The 17177-nt window shown below is 45.9% G+C and overlaps 1 protein-coding gene across 1 annotated transcript in view; it reads left to right on the top strand.

The window, feature by feature from the left end:
• The first annotated feature begins 6043 nt into the window (after window positions 1–6043).
• The window catches only part of LOC119454634 (DNA excision repair protein ERCC-6), a 339000-nt gene continuing 327866 nt past the window's right edge, over window positions 6044–17177 (top strand). Inside the window, exon 1 of the mRNA XM_049668141.1 lies at window positions 6044–6324. The gene's annotated coding sequence lies outside the window, so the exon portion shown is untranslated. The remainder of the gene's footprint in view (window positions 6325–17177) is intronic.

Raw genomic sequence — 17177 nt, 5'->3', positions numbered from 1 at the left:
ATAGCCTCAGAGTTTTTAAAAATGAATGACGAGCAAATAACAGAGATCGCAAACAACATAGAGGAGAAAATTGAGGCTTTTCCTACAGCAGTCTGGGAATATAAGGAACTGGTGGAGGTTATGCAGCATGAAATAAGGCGGACACGGCAAAACAATTGTTGGATTGGAAAGAGGAAACCACGTAAGTGGTGGAACAAGGAAATTAAACAAGCTATAGAAGAGCGTAAAGAGGCATCTAGGGTTCGTTGAGAAGCCAAAAAGTTGGGATTACAAGAAGAAGAGGTGCTCCTTAGATGGAATACATACCGAGAAAAGAAAAGGGTTGCGAGTGAGCTCGTGCAAGAGAAAATTAAATGCGCAAGTGAACGTTGGGTGCATAACATTCACAAAAGAGACAAAGGCGCCCCAAAAAGATTCTGGAACCATATAAAAGCACTCGGAGCTCCAACTAGAAACTCGCAAACGGCTATAAGGGATGAAGACGGTAACATCTATGAAGGCGATGATGCGCTGCGGTACATCACATACGTTATCAGGCATAACTTCGGCACGAGAAAAAGCGTAGTTCAGAGAACAGATCCAGCAGCAACAGAGAGGCCTGAGAGATCAAAATTTAGCATAGAAAGCTTTTATTGGAAAAAAGGCAGCAGAAAATGTCCCTAACAACACGGCAGCAGGACCCGATGAAATCCCAATACAGCTAATCGAAAACCTCGGTCCAAAAAGCAAGGCACTGCTGACTAATGCCATAGAGCAAGTGATTAGAACAAAGAAAATTCCCGTTGGATGGCGTGAAAGCAAGATGAATCTCATCTACAAAGGCAAAGGAGATATGGATAAGACGAGCTCGTACAGGCCAGTTACAGTAACGTCGGTGATATATAGAATGGCAATGCAAGCCATAAAATTAGAACTGTCGAAGTGGGTGGAGGAAAACGGTGTATTGGGGGAACTACAGAATGGGTTCAGGCCAGGCAGACGCTTAGAAGACAATATGTTTGTACTAACTCAGTGCATAGAGATTTCAGTAGCTCAGAAAAGACCTTTATGGATAGCATTTCTAGATATTAAAGGAGCTTATGACAACGTAGACAGGGAATTGTTGTGGGATATTCTTCAATACGAAGGCATAGATGACGATTTCGTGGAGCTGCTGAGGGACATATATCGAGACAAGCAAGTACAAGTGGCATGGGAAGGCCGAAAAGGAAATGAAATGGTGGGAATTCACCAAGGATTGAAGCAAGGATGCCCTCTGTCACCATTATTGTTCACGCTTTACGTCAAGGGCATAGAAAGACGACTGGAAAACAGCGAATTAGGTTTTGATTTATCCTACATGCGTAATGGACAAATGGTGCAACAGAAGGTCCCTGGACTGATGTACGCAGACGACATTGTGCTACTAGCGGACAATTAGAGTGTACTAGATAATGGTCGAGTGGGCCGAACGGCGCTCTCCCGCTGAGGCGCCGCGTGTGGAAAAATTATGCGAGGGCGCTGCGAGCGAACTGGATTGGGGCGTAGACGCGCTCCGTGGCATATTCAACGTACTTTCGCTGCGGGCGCCGAGGCCGATTGCGCATAGTACGCTCTTAAAATAGTGCTTTATTTCAACTGCAAATTGATGTTTACACCATCTTGCTAAACATCTATATTTGAGGCATGGATTATACAACGCGTCGTCTTCAGTTTTGCTGTCGTTGTCAAGCGCGTCGTCTGCTAGCGAGCGCGCGTTCGCTACGCGGATGCTGGCGGCGCCCAGTTTTTCTTGCAGAACGTCTGTGTAGTGAATTTTTTTTTCGTTTTAGTTGCTTTGGTGCGCCCATGACTCTTGACGGCGGGTACCAAAGGTAGTTTTAGCCAAGTGAACCATTGTTTTTAACATTATCTTCTAAAAGCAACTGGCATCTCTGCAACATGAAGCTACGTAGGAAAATTTTATTACTGATAGCGTGTCATTTTACGCGCGCTTCTTGTCGGTGGATATTGATCAGGAGCAATGATCGAAGAAAACAATATTAAAGTGAAATAAACCAGGTTTATTAGCTGCGTGGCGCGAAGAATGACCGATGTATGTCTACGTAATTAAATCAAAGGGTACATTGAGAATGGTACAAATGGTACAGTGAGAACTCCCGACCGTGCACGTTTGGATACGAAACACACGTATTAGTGAATACTGCACATAAAACTCTCTTTCGCAGACATAATATTCATATCAGGCAATTGAAACTATATATATATATACATATATATGATGGTGTTATTGATATGCTGTACGACGCCGAACAGTCGTTTCCGTACTAATGTAACGCATAACAGAACTATTGCAGTCTCAAAGGTGAGTTACCGATGCAAGTGCGGACTGTTATTCCGAATGATTGTGCTGCCGGAGAGTTGTGGCTGTTGCGCAGAGGCGCAGTTCCTGAGAGAATTAACGCAGGGGTGTTAATAAGTCCGGCTAATAAGCTGCTAATAAGCCCTGCTAATAAGTGTAATAAGCTGTCATTCAATATAAATGCCCCGTTTTGGGGCAGCCTATAAATCTGCTATCTTGATTCAGGCAAGAAAAACTTTTTTTTTTCTTTTTTTTTACAGTCTCACCATCTTTGCAACCCATTAAAACTGGGTGCCCCATGTGGTACCACACTTGTCTTCTTGAACGAACGCAGCAGATCTACACATATCTGTACGTGTATGTGAGGTATGCCGTTTCTCTAATTGCTTCCTTATTGTCGTTATGATAGTGCGTTGAGTAACTGAAAGCAGCCGTTTATAATATACAAGCTGCTTAGTTGAGCGGACAGACATTTGGGAATGGCATTACATTTATGTATGAAATAAATATAGGATAAGCGTAACATGTTTTTCTCGGAAATGAGACTCGAGAATAATTTAATTTTGTTTACACTCCTAGAAAAAAGACGAAGGAACGCAGCCACCTGTCTTTTTATTTTTTAATTCAAACAAATTTGTGGGTTTTATGTGGCAAAACCACGATATGAGTATGAGCCACCCGGTTTAAATTTCCCCACCTGGGGCTTTTTAACGTGTACCTAAATAGAAGTACACGAGTGTTTTCCATTTGTTCCCATCGAATTCCGCGACGGACTGAACCCGCGAGCTCCAGTTTAGCAGCGCAACGCCGTATCCACTATACCGGGTGTTCGAAATTAAGGTTTAGGGAATTTTTAAAAATCTCCTGTGGCAGTTAGCACAATTCTCATTGATGAGCTGGGTTATTCGAAGAGGCGGACATTAGTAGCACGAGAAATCGAAACACCTATTCAACTTATTAACAAAATTGATTAATGAGCTTCTTAGTTAATTACTTTACGACACATATTGCAATTTACGAATTGTAGCCGGTGAGGTTGCAAAACGCATCCACTTGAAATGAATTTCCAGAATGACACCGACCGCGATAAAGGACCCCGTACCAATTACTCCGCATTCTGTTACGCGAGTAAGGCGGAAACTTGAATAGAATGTTGCGTACGTTGCAGTTTTTTTTTTCAATAACAATGCTTCCCGTAAATCTGAGTACCAGCCGCGGGGGCTCAGTTAGCTAAGGCGTTGCGCTGCTGAGGACGAGGTCGCGGAATCGAATCCCGGCCGCGGCGGCCACATTTCGGTGGAGGCGAAATGCAAGAAGCCCGTGTGCTTGCGTTGTAGTGGACGTTAATGAACCCGAGGTGGTCAAAATTGATCCGAAGCCCTCCACTACGGCGTACATTATAATCAGAACTGGTTTTGGCACGTAAAAAAACCCAAAAGAAGAAAGAAATCTGAGTACAAGGTACCGGATGGGGCAGATATGCTTTACTTGTTTGAAGCGGCAAGCAGGAAGGTTACATATGTTTCTCCGTTTGCGTTTCGCAAGACCTACTGATGGAAAACTATATGCGGAACAATACACACGAGAGATACATGCTGCTTGAAGAACGAGAAAAATATTTGTTCTCCAAAGGGAACCGTACAATAACATAGTAGAATGAAAGCCGACACTGCGGCCGCAATGCACGCGCATCACCGAGCGGCATTAAAAAATTAAATGAAGAGAAAGAAAGGCATTTATTCTTAAGACATATATACATGTCATATTCGATTATGAACACCATTTGAGAGGTCTTAACGCAAATACCAGCGCGCGAAGTAGTGCGAATGACCCTGCCGAGCAGTATCGCCAGCAGTTTCCAACGGCGCGACCTTGATGTGGCCCAATCCAGTTCGATCGCAGCGCCGCCACAGTATTTTTCCACGTCGGGCGCCTCACTGCGAAGCATGCGCCGCCCCAGCCGCTCGTCCCACTCGACCATATTCTAGTACACTCTACCCAAGATTTACAGATACGTCCCTAAAAAAAATAAAGTAGCGCCAACCGCACCCCTTCGTCTCTGCCTCCTCTCTCAGCAGCTGCAGCAGCGCCCCTACAGCGTCCAGGAGGAAACTACGGACGCGAAAGCGAAAGCGGCGCGCGGCCGCGCTCGGGCAGCCGCTTGGCGAACGGTACGCCGGTGTCGTCTGTGGAACGCGCGCTCGTTTCGCGGGTCTTCGGGTCGGCATCGCGTGCCAAAATAAACAACGCAGTGGACAGACAAAATGGCGCCTTGTCTACCTTCAGAAAAGCTAGTGCGTCATGCTTGAAGATTCTTAGCGCCGCCGAGTTTACACGGCGATAGTGGCGCTGCCATCGAGAGCGTCAGCGCCGAGCACGTCCGCAAGCAAACGGTCGGCTCTCGCATCGAGTATTGCTTGCTTGAGGTGAAGTTTTTTGCAGTGCAAGCGTTTTTATTATTTCAATGGTCTACAAAGCATGATACTTGCCGTATTTATCTCTCGGACACTCTTCCAATGAATCGCTTTAGACCGCAGCGCTCTAGTCCGTTTAGCGGAAAGATTTGAACAAGCCCATCTTTTCGGCCAACAGCCATGCCACCCCTCAACTGGCTTCATTTACAATCTGCAAGACACGCAGGAGAGGAGGAGCCTGCATGGGCGACACGAATGGCGCTACTTTAGTTTTTTTTTATTATTGCGATAGCAATTATATGGACACTTCAACCGGATTTCCGCCGTCGGCGTCGCCGTGAGGTTCCGTATAGATAAAATCTTCGCCGCGCGCCGTATGCCCCAGCGGAAGCGTGCGGGGACTCGCGCTATCACGGAGAGCGAACGCACTCAATCTCCCACGCGCAAGCAAGGAAGCGGAAAGCCAGCGCCGGAGGGAGCAGGGGGGGGGGGGGGGGGGGGGCGCACTTCTCTGCCAACAACCGCGCTCGTCGCTCCTCCGCACAGTCTCTTATCTCTCCCACGCGCAAGCAAGGAAGCGGTAAGCCAGCGCCGGAGGGAGCGGGGGGCGCACTTCTACGCTGCCAAGAACCGCGATCGTCGCTCGCTCGCACCGTCTCATATCTCCACACGGCTCTGACCTTTATGCGCTCCGTTTCCGTTGAAGCGATAGACCGCACGTACGTTCGCCGCTGCGGCGTATCCGCTTGCTGCCAGAGTTTTGACGGTCGTTGTCTGCAGTCATTCAGTGTGATCTATTCATGTTTGTTTGTGCGCGCTCACACCACGCTTGTTCATTCAGTTAGTAATAGTCGGGCCACATTTTCCAACGCACGCTACACATGCAATGCTGCCCGGATCGCCAGTGCAGCGCTACAGATGTGTCCCTTCGCACGCGCTGCCCACGGGAAGCGCTTCTCATCAACACCACCGTTTCACATGCGCCTTCTCGTGGTCATCGAGTGTCTCGTCATGTCGGTCTACTTACGCCGCAGCACACCTCCTTACTTAATCAGCTCATGTTTACTACAATTCATACTGCTACCAAAGCCGCTCACCTTACTTCGTATGACATTGCTGTGTTGCTATCGCATTCATTGCTTCGCCCTTAGGGCGAAACTGTGACATTTTTTTTTTTAGGGATTTTAAATCCAGTTCGCTCGCAGCGCCCTCGCACTATTTTCCACACGCGCCGCCTCAGCGGCAGAGCGCCGTTCGGCCCACTTGACCATTGTTTAGTACACTCTATTCCTGTCTGAGCGTGCTTCTGTTGTGGTGGAACTTGTGCGTTACTGGTTACACGGTTACGAATACACGGTTACGAATACACGAACTTTCAGATTTTGCTTGGCTGGTGATCTAGGGGCGTGCTGGCCAGTCGCAAGGAGCATCCCTGCGCCGTTGTCAATCAACATGGGGGAGAGTCTTCTTTACTACACCCTGTTGGTACCGCTCACGCTACCAGTGGCGATGTTCTTCATGTTCTGGGCATGGATGGGCTTTCAGGCTGTGATCAATAACTGAAGCCAGGTGAGAATTCTACCGAATGAAGGTACTGATAGTACGTACTTTCGAGTCGCTTCTTGCCAGAGAACGAACGCAAAATTCAGCATTACAAAAAAAATGTGCACGCCTGATGCACTCATGACATGAGGTACTGAGGTCTGACGTGCATGCAAAAGTGCGGAGGTTCACTCGAAAGCGTTATATAGGCCTCATACGCGTTTTCCATGTGTTCTGGGAGAATCAAATGTGACACCTCGTTCACACTCGATTGTGATCGAGCCCGATCGATCACGTTTGAAAGTGCCCAGTGTGGCTGGGGTATAAATGTCTAGTCAAAAGAGGGCAAAGTTATAGAGTGAGTGGTTTAATTTTGATACTTGTAGGTTATCAATACAGCTGCTTGAAATGAATGCGTGCTCTGGTAATTGGGTTTTCGTTCGCTTTCGCTGTTCCTTAGCAGTAAACATCTCATGTTTTGAGTGTGCTGTGTTATGAATTCAGCTTATGAAAACTGGTCTGTTCCTCGATGTTAATATTAATAACGCTTTCGATAGCGTTTGCCTCAGGCCTTGCCTTTCATTTAACTTTGGGGCTTCTTTTCGATGTTGTTGGACATTCTCTCAGACAGACAGTAGTTGCTCACACATGTGCCCCTCCAAAAGTATCTACTGGTGTTATGGTGCCCAGTACGTCTGCCTTGTTCACAAGATTGAAATGCACAGCAACTGTATTTATGTATGGAATGAATACATGAATGAATACATTGAAAAGGACGATGAAAAGGGCTACTCTGTGGCTGCTTATACTTGTGGCGCTATGTAGTACGAAATTGAAAAATTTTTTTTACTTTAAACCATGTTGTATCACGTGGTTCTTCACGACGCGGGCAGCGGCCATGCCCACGCAGCCAGTGGCGGCAAAGTATGGCGTAGTTGCCCGCCTATGTGATACGTGTGTGTGGTCGCTACGAATGGCGACAAAGCATGGAAGTGTTGTGTAACATTTAAAGAAGACTCACCCGTGGCATTTGCTGTGTACCCTAGCGACTCCGACGGTCAAGGACCCGCAGGGTATCATTTCATGGCACAGTGCCCTGTCTGCAAAGCCTGGCGACGCATATTTCGGTGAATTCCGCACTCGGAGAGAAATGGACCACCAGCAATCTGTCCTTGAAGAAGGATTTAACCTAACCTAACCTAATGAGAAGTTTCCTGAACACGGGACCAGCACTTGTATTCACGAAACTTCTCTTACTGCATTCCACCGTGCTTGCTACAACCAGTGGACAGGAAAGCGTCGGAGAGGAACGGACTGGTGATGCTGACAAAACGCATTGCACAGGACACCTACGCTTCACCTGCCGTCGTGCCAAAGAAAATAAAAGCCACGTGACACAACATTAAAAAAGAACAAAGAAAAGGGAGAACTTTCATGTTTCGCTGCAATGGGCAGCACCATCATCGCGCCATGCGTGGAGCAACTTCCTGTTCATTCTGCACGACGTCGTACGCAGAGCATTCCTCTTGAGGAATGAACCCGCCGCAGTGGCTTAGCGGCTATGGTGTTGTGGTGCTAAGCACAAGGTCGCGGGATCAAATCCGTGTTGCGGCGGCTGCATTTTGATGGGGGCAAAATGCAAAAAACGCCCAAGTCCCGGTCATGGGGGGCACCTTAAAGATCAAAATTGTCCCACTTGGTCAAAATTAATCCAGAGTCTCTCACTACGGCGTCCCTCATAATCAAATTGTGGTCTTGGCACATAAAACCCCAGAATTCATAACAAAGTGACATATGATATGCACAGTAGGATATATATATATATATCTATATATATATATATATATATATATATTGATAGTACGCGTTTAATAGTAAATACGCTCGGCGTTTTTATGAATGCGCCGAAACAGGCAACGGCCAAACGGAGCGAGCCCGAGCACCAACAACAAACGTCTTATTCTTCGTCTTCTGCTGGTGCCCGTATTTCTCACTACAATCACTCCCCGGCGAAAAAGGAGCCATCCTGGCGACCTATGGAACAGGTAGCACTGGTGGGTCGTAGTGCGGCTTCAGTCTATCGATATGAACGGTTTCACGTCCGCGACGCCGTTGGTCCGTAGATGGGTGAATAGGCTCAATGACGTAGTTGACCGGGGATGTCTGTCGGAGAACCCGGTAAGGGCCGGTGTACTTTGAGCTGAACTTTGTTGAAAGGCCGGGAGTAGAGGAGGGAACGCGGAGCCATACCAGCGTTCCAGGTGAATATGATGGAAAGGACAAGCCGGCGTCTCGACTATGTTTCTGGCTGGCCTGATCTTGCGCGGTAAGTGAGCGGGCAATCTGACGACATTCTTCGGCATAAGTGGCGGCTTCGGATAGAGGAGTAGATTCTGAAGCGTCGGGGCGATACAGAAGAATCGTGTCCATAAACGAGGAAGGTTCGCGACCTTAAAGAAGAAAGAAGGGAGAGAATCCTGTGGTAGACTGAGTGGTGCTATTGTAAGCATACGTAACAAAGGGAAGGATGCGGTCCCAGTTAGTGTGGTTAGCGGAAACGTATATGGCGAGCATGTCGCCGAGAGTACAATTAAAGCGTTCAGTCATACCATTCGTTTGCGGATGATATGAGCTTGTTCTATGGACAATGTTGCATCCCGGAGGAGGGCTTCTACAGCTTCTGAGAGGAATGAACGACCACGGTCACTCAGTAGCTCGCGAGGCGCACCATGTCAAAGAACAAGGTTGCGAAGGAGTGTGCTGGTTCCCATTTCATCCTGGAACTCCATACCCGGACTCTACCCCGCACCTCCACCAATTGATAGTACGCGTTTAATAGTAGATACGCTCGGCGTTTTTATGAATGCGCCGAAACAGGCAACGGCCAAACGGAGCGAGCCCGAGCACCAACAACAAACGTCTTATTCTTCGTCTTCTGCTGGTGCCTGTATTTCTCACTACAATATATATATATATATATATATATATATATATATATATACACACACAGTGGACTCTCGTTGATATGATTGTCACGGGAAGTGGCAAATAAAGCGTATAATCAAACGTATTGTCCAACCAAATCGTATTATCGGAACAAGAAAAAAAAAAGTATTATCCCTAAAGTGTATTATGCAGAATCGTATCAGCGAGATTCCACTGAGGATTCTAAATGCAACCGCAGTGTTAAATTCATCACTTCAATAATGACACGGGCTGAATTGCAGTTAATACAGATACTTCTTTGTTGTTGTTCGGAGAAAGCAGGACTGCTCTACTCAAAGCCAATGAAGATAAGAACATAGTTATCTGGGAGCTGAACTTTAGTGGGAAACGTAGGTTTTCCTAGTGTAAAGGCAGCTTCTTTCATAAACGGGGGAATATCTGTAGTGTTGGCAGACATAAGAAAAATGTTCGCCCATAACTGCAAGTGCTTCCGAAGAGTTTCAGTTATGTTTCTGAATTTGTTTTTGCAAGATGACCATTAAATCTGAAGGAGGGTCTGCTCCCACTGTGTGACTTCTGGTAAATACTGCCGGCGGATGAGGTGCATTGCATATTCACAGTTGCTAACAAGCTCAGTTTGTTTTATTGGAATGACTATACTCGCGGACAACTTTCTGTGGCAATGAAGGGAAAGCTACGGGTGCGTGAATGCTGCACATGTGTTACCGTGCCAAGTAGTTTGGCAGCACTTATTATTTCTCGGAACAGACGCTGAATCGACGCAGCTTACACATGCGACGGTATCGCGTTTGCCCAGATGTGGAAGGGAAAAGCTGCAAAATAAGTACACTTTTACACTCAGCGGTGTATTCTGTCTTATACTTAATTGTTGCTAATAAGCTGTTTATGTTTTCTCTTCCTCAGCCTAAACCAACGTGGATTAAAACGCGGGACTCTTTTCAGAAGCACTCTCACTTGTGCCTTCGTAGCTTTCCCTTCATTGCCACAGAAAGTTGTCTGCGAGTATAGAAACACTTTCAAGAAGGTTCTCAACATTTTCTGTAGATTTGGCGTTGTGTTTTCTTCACATTCATAAGGGTGCATGTTTGATTTGAAAATTGTATCTGATGCTGCTGATTACTAAATGTTATTTCGATTTCAAGTATGACTTCTATTTGAAATGTTACGGCTTTCACAGTAAGAGTGGGCAAGTGGCTTTCTGCACAGCATACGAATATTTTGAGTCTTACAGCCAGATGGCAAGAAATCAAACATTTAAGCTTTATACCCCTGACACATCGGTAAAAGTCCTTTGCAGGAAAGCCCTTTTGTTACTCCGAAGGACCCTTTGCAAAAAGGAGTTGCGCCGATGACACACAGCAGCGCACTAACTTCTTTAGGTGGTTCCCCAAATGAACGCTGCAAAAAAAGAAAAAACGCTACTTTTTAATGCAGCAAGAGAGAAAACGTTTACAAGAAACTGCGCATGTAAATTACATTTAGTGATTGTAGAACCTGAAACATTTTTTCCCATTTTCGGAATATTCGGAATTCAACATGGCGGTGCTAGTGGTGTGGTGCGGGCGTTTGAGAGTATAGCTAGAGTAAATGTTCACTGTTCAACTAATTGCATTACCACTAAAAATGAAAACATTTTCCAAGGAAAAAAAAAAATACTTACGGGGCACCGTAATTATGTAACAGGTTTTCTTCTATTGATGAGTACTGTCTGCAAGAGTACACCTACCTGCTCGAAAAGTAGATGCCCGATCTTTCCCACAAAGGAACTTTGCCAGGAGGGAGATACTCCTTTGCCGTGTGTCACTGTGCTTGAGCGCCTTTCCAGTCCCCTTACCTGAAGGACTTGAGAGTGTGTCAGGGGTATTAGTCACTTTTACTATGAGTTATAAGCTATATCAGTGAAAAGTGGCATGTCATTTGTATCAGCCTAGTACAAAACCTCAAACAATGTTATTGACATTGTTACCAGCTTCAAATAACCTTTTTTGATGCGGTCCTGCTGTTAGAGCAAACATTTTTGAAGGTTGAAAAGTAATGCGAACACATGAAGTAAAATTACCGGTTCTCCGACAGGACCAGCGTTGTACACTTTTTTTTCGAGTGTGTCACTAAACTAGGTTAAAGATATAAATTTTTGCTAAACTTTGATCCAGTGTTGCTAAATTTGTCACTAAAGCTTTTGAATGAATTTGTATAACACAGGCATTTTTTGGAACAGTATGCTATAGGCTAACCTGGCACAACATATCTGCCAAAATGTTTTATATTCATCTAGTGTCTGTATGGGTGAGAAATAAACATTGAATTTACCAGTTTGGAGGGCATCTATTTTACTAATGTATATCCCTTTCAGATGCCAATTAGTTCTGTTGAATAGAAACTTACTTTCACCGCATTTCTTACAGCTTCAGAATCATAAAAAGCTTAAAGCTGCAAAATAGATTAAAAGAGTTTTCATTTCTTTAGTGAGTTTTGTCAAGTTTACAGAATGTGGACTCCATGCGAAAGCTCGCAACATCATATATGCGAACATCAACTATTTCATGTCTACCAGGCTATCCAGCCACTTGAAAATTATGACTGGCACAACACATTGTGAAAAACCATCAAAAGAAGTGGACCCGCTACAATGACATACTCACACAAGCAAAATACCCAACCATCTACCTCATATTCGTTTTACTAAAACAATTTGCCTGTGTAATTAAAACTTGCAGCACCATTTCAATCAGAAGCGTTTCAAGATGTACGGTACACATTGTTCATATTGTTACTTTAATGAATGCTTTTGCAGTTGATGCACTATCTTGGCGTACGCAATTGTGTGCATAGCGTCTGAAAGGGATATAGAAAATGATGCCGGTGATGACAGCTGAAATTTTATGTTTACGTTAAGATTTTAACATTACAAGTCCAGCATGGCTTAAAAGAACACAGGTAATTTTATTTTTCTAGCACAAAAACACATTTGGTCCTCGCTATGCCTGCAAATATTCTACTTTTTGTCATTCATGAAAGCAGAACTAAATTTTGTGATGAGCACTTGGTCATGTTTTTAACACGGCAGTTACAAGTCAGAAACTACGTTACTCTGCATTCAGTGCAGAACTTGGTGTCTGAAAGCTGTGGGAAATAAAAAGACAGTGCATTCATGTTCTCATTTTCGAGTCCAGCAATGTAAAATTTATTGTGATAAGTTTTGACAAATTTACTGCGATGCTTGTGAACGTCCACCAATTGGACATATTTAGTGAAACTGATGGCTGTGCTTTGTGAGATTTTTGAAGCCGAATTGGAGCACCAGCTGCAACCAGAACTTGAAAAGAAAAAAGAAAAATGTTTTAAAAGTGTACAGATGCGTAAACGGACATTCTTGTTTTTTATGTCCACCAACTGGTCTAACACCCTTATCAGCTGCTGATATCATGTTGGAATGTTTTAATCATTCTTCGTGTTCATTGTCTCGTCTTTCCCGCTAGAGTTTCTTGCCAATCAAGTGTTGCAATTTCTAGACCTTGTTTTGTGTTTTAACTGCAAGGGCAAAAAACCGAGACCAACGTCATGCATGGACGCGGCTGCAGGATCAGGTTTTGGGATGAGAATCCTGGTCTTGTGAGCCTTGAAGCCACTGTTGTGACAGTGGTGAGATATATTCGCATTGGATGTTGAGGCCTACAGGATGGGTGTGTCACTGAAGAAATTCATCGTGCTGGCCTTGAAAGCCTATCACAGAAGTTAAAATCTTATGGCTGGGTGGGCTGACAGGATGTCCCTCTGTAGACATGCCAGCCTTGCGAACCTAGGGCTTGAAGAGCAAGCACAATGGAGCCCAAGTAAACGTAAGGTACTGCTGGATATCAATTTGCTATTAGTGGAGAGCTTATTTAGAACCCTGCATAATCAGAAGAGTAGATCCCGTTGTTATAAGCTAAACAGCTTTTGCATTACCTAATGCACAGTTATGCTGGGAGACTTTGCATGTTCTGAGTTCGAAAACCTCTGGACGTCTTCACTGTAACTACACTGTAACTACATCCTATGGGGCGTGGTCTTGGTTACACGTCCTTGTTACGCAACTATTCATTTTTTGTGTGTTACTTGCTTGAAGCGCTGTGAACGTGCAAGTGTCTGTTGTAAGTCAAAATGGTAGAAATGACTATACTGCAATATGCACACAGGAAACGTCTTTCTATTAAAAATGAATGAAACTAGCTTAGTAATTCTTTTCTCAAGTGCCGCATTGATATGCATAAAGCCAGCTTTCTATATTTGTTGATTATTTCAGGTAATATTGAGTTAAATGGTGTATAGATGTACTATCGTGAGCAATATGAAAGGGAACACAGGAGCACTTTTCAGATAGCCTCGAACCCTGCTATGGCGATATGCGGTGGCCGCCGTCGAAAACAATGTGGAAAGGGGGATGCTGTTCTAATAACTGTTGGTACTCCCACCATGGGGGGTCTGTTTACACAAAGTGCGGAACTTCTACTCGCCACCGCACAGTGATAACTGTTTGGTATTGCGGTTACTGGTAACTTTGTGTGCCGAAGCATGGCCAAAAGTAGCACTCCTTTAAGGCGTAAGAAACTCATCGCGTCAATTGATATAAAAAAATTTATTGAAAATATGAGCCAAGGTCTAAAAGTTTCGTCATACGGTTGCAGAAAGAACAAAAAATACAAAAAAGCATGAAAGAAAAAAAAAAATTACTCGCTGTAAGTCACTGCGGCACATAACCGTCTTACTGGCTTTCAGCGGCCAGTGAAACGCTGTAAGCTGCCGTTTTCTGCAAATGCAGGCGCGGTGGGAGTGCCAACAGTTAGCAGAAGAGCGCCCCCCTTTCCCCTCTGTTTTCGACAGTGCCATCCGCGTATCGCTCTAGCTTGGTTTAGAGGCTATTTGCCACGCGTTCGCGTGTTCCCTTTCATATTGCTGACGATAGTACATTCAAAACTATGCGAAAAAATTCAGAGCCCTTCCACTATGTGAAGATGGAAAACCGGAGAAGCTGTTGGTTTTGTTTAACTATATTTAAAATGTTTAATGTGGTGGTTATATTAAATGGTTGAAAAGACACAACACATAACTTGGTTGTGTTGCTGTGCACTGTATGCTGTATGTGCGAATTAAAGTGAGTTTAGGCGACTAGATTCACAACACTTTGCACCATTGGTCGCAGCACGTTGGGCCGCTGTGTGTTTGACTTCTCGTAGCTTTCGCCTCCGTTTGTGCTGTTCGGCCTGCTGTTCCTCTTTGGATTGAGCAACACGGGGCTTACCCATAGCGACTCCAAGGGGCAACTGATGACGTCGCTAGGGAAATGGCTATGTCAAGAAAGAATGAGACACAGCTATTGGTTGGTAGACTTTTATGTTTTATCACTGATGTTTCGACACACATCGGGATAGACTAGCGTTTGGGCAACAGCATTCATTGCCCTGGCACATTGTTTTTGTCTCTTTGGGCCCCACGTGTGGCAAGGGTAGTTCAAGGGCGCGTTACATGTCTCCGAGCCCACAGTGCCACTGAGCTTGCCGCTTTCCGCACTATCACCAGAATCGGCCCACTTTGTTGTTCTGCGCGTCGTTTTGTCCGCGGACGCGATCCGCCAGAACCTAGCCATAACAGCTTCGCTGTAAATCATGCTTATCACTGCGCCAAATCAACTACTTGCCTATGCCAAGGCTGCTGAAAGGACAAATTGCTGTTCTAGCACTGATCCAGGTATCATGACTGAATAGCTAGGGTTTCCCTTCCAGCCTATTAGTAGGTGTGGGAGGTAGTGGTTTTTCAAAGATGCTGTGAATGGCACCCGGTACAACTGCACAGGAAAAATGGAAGCCGAGAAAGGTTGTGGTGCAAGTGCATGCACAACCAACAATGCTTCTCTCTGCACCTCTACTGCGAAGCTTTCCTCCTTCCTTTGTAGCTTCTGACTACATTTGAGTGGATGACAACTGTCCCTTTCATATTTTATGGGTGTCACAGAGCTGTGACAAGTAGCAACATTTCACTGAAAACTTTCAAGCAGTAATCACACTGAGCTTTTTTGAGTTTTGTATTGCACATTTCAATATAAAATGGGCAGCAGGTCTAGGCTATTTGGTTAGACATGTTGGTATTTTACATATGTGCTGTTAGTCTAAATATGGACAGAGGGTTCGTTGTCAGCCACGTCAGGTCTCGTTGGCTGGTGGCCGTTGTTATCTGTTCGCACCTCCGGGTATTTTGGCCACACAAGAAAAAAACGTTCTAACTGGCAAAACGTACATCCAGTCACTAAGGAATTCGGCAAACTCGGCTGTAGTTGATAATGCGAAGCGTTGCGCTAATCGATGCAACACGAGACGCCGATGTGTGCTGATCTGGTGGGGCCCAAGACGCGCATTGTCGTTTTTTGTGGCTTCAGCCAGCTTGCATTTGCTCGCTTTAGAATCTGGCCTGGGGCAGCAGCTTCTTCGGTCGGAGGAGCATTTTGGTGGGTAGATTTGACGTGCCCACTTGAGGAGAATCGTTGCGGCGGGAGACGCTTATGTGCTTTGAGCTTGTGAGGCCCAAGGCCTGCATTGTCGTTTTTTGTGGCTTCAGCCAGCTTGCATTTGCTCGCTTTCGAATCTGGCCTGGGGCAGCAGCTTTTTCAGTCAGAGGAGCATTTTGGTGGGAAGATTTGACGTGCCCACTTGGGGAGAATCGTTGCGGCACGAGACGCTGATGTGTGCTGATCTGGTGGGGCCCAAGACACGCATTGTTGTTTCTTGTGGCTTCAGCCAGCTTGCATTTGTTCGCTTCCGAATGTGGCCTGGGTCAGCAGCTTCTTCGGTCGGAGCAGCATTTTGGTGGGAAGATTTGACGTGCCCACTTGGGGAGAATCGCTGCGGCACTAGACGCTGATGTGTGCTGATCTGGTGGGGCCCAAGACACGCATTGTTGTTTCTTGTGGCTTCAGCCAGCTTGCATTTGTTCGCTTCCGAATGTGGCCTGGGTCAGCAGCTTCTTCGGTCGGAGCAGCATTTTGGTGGGAAGATTTGACGTGCCCACTTGGGGAGAATCGCTGCGGCACTAGACGCCGATGTGTGCTGATCAGGTGGGGCCCAAGACACGCATTGTCATTTTCTGTGGCTTCAGCCAGCTTGCATTTGCTCGCTTTCGAATCTGGCCTGGGTCAGCAGCTTCTTCGGTCGGAGCAGCATTTTGGTGGGAAGATTTGACGTGCCCACTTGGGGAGAATCGCTGCGGCACTAGACGCCGATGTGTGCTGATCAGGTGGGGCCCAAGACACGCATTGTCATTTTCTGTGGCTTCAGCCAGCTTGCATTTGCTCGCTTTCGAATCTGGCCTGGGGCAGCAGCTTCTTCGGTCGGAGGAGCATTTTGGTGGGAAGACTTGACGTGCCCACTTGAGGAGAATTGTTGCGGCAGGAGACGCTGATGTGCGTTGAGCTTGTGAGGCCCAAGGCCCGCATTGTCGTGTTTTGTGGCTTCAGCCAGCTTGCATTTGTTCGCTTTCGAATCTGGCCTGGGTCAGCAGCTTCAGTCGGAGGAGCATTTTGGTGGGAAGATTTGACGTGCCCACTTGGGGAAAACCGTTGCGGCACGAGACGCCGATGTGCACTGATCTGGTGGGGCCCAAGACACGCATTGTCGTTTAAGACTGCGACGGGAAACCGAAATGTAATCTATCTAGTGGCCGACATAAGATCTAGCAGCTGGAAAGCATATACGATCACAGTACTGAACATTGGTGCCAAAAAGGTCGGGTTTTCAAGGATGTCACGGTGCGGCATAGTTTCGAGTCATCGACGCGCTGATTAACGGGTGCCAAAACGTCGTGGGCGTAGGAATGGCCGAGCAAGACGGGTATTGCCAGTCACTCGGGCAAGCGGCCGAAATAGGAGGGAGCATTTTGTCACA

This window comes from Dermacentor silvarum, chromosome 5 (assembly GCF_013339745.2).
Source record: "Dermacentor silvarum isolate Dsil-2018 chromosome 5, BIME_Dsil_1.4, whole genome shotgun sequence".
In the NCBI taxonomy this organism is placed as follows: domain Eukaryota; kingdom Metazoa; phylum Arthropoda; class Arachnida; order Ixodida; family Ixodidae; genus Dermacentor; species Dermacentor silvarum.
Note: the sequence above shows the minus strand (reverse complement) of the source record. Positions and strands in the feature narration are given on the sequence as shown.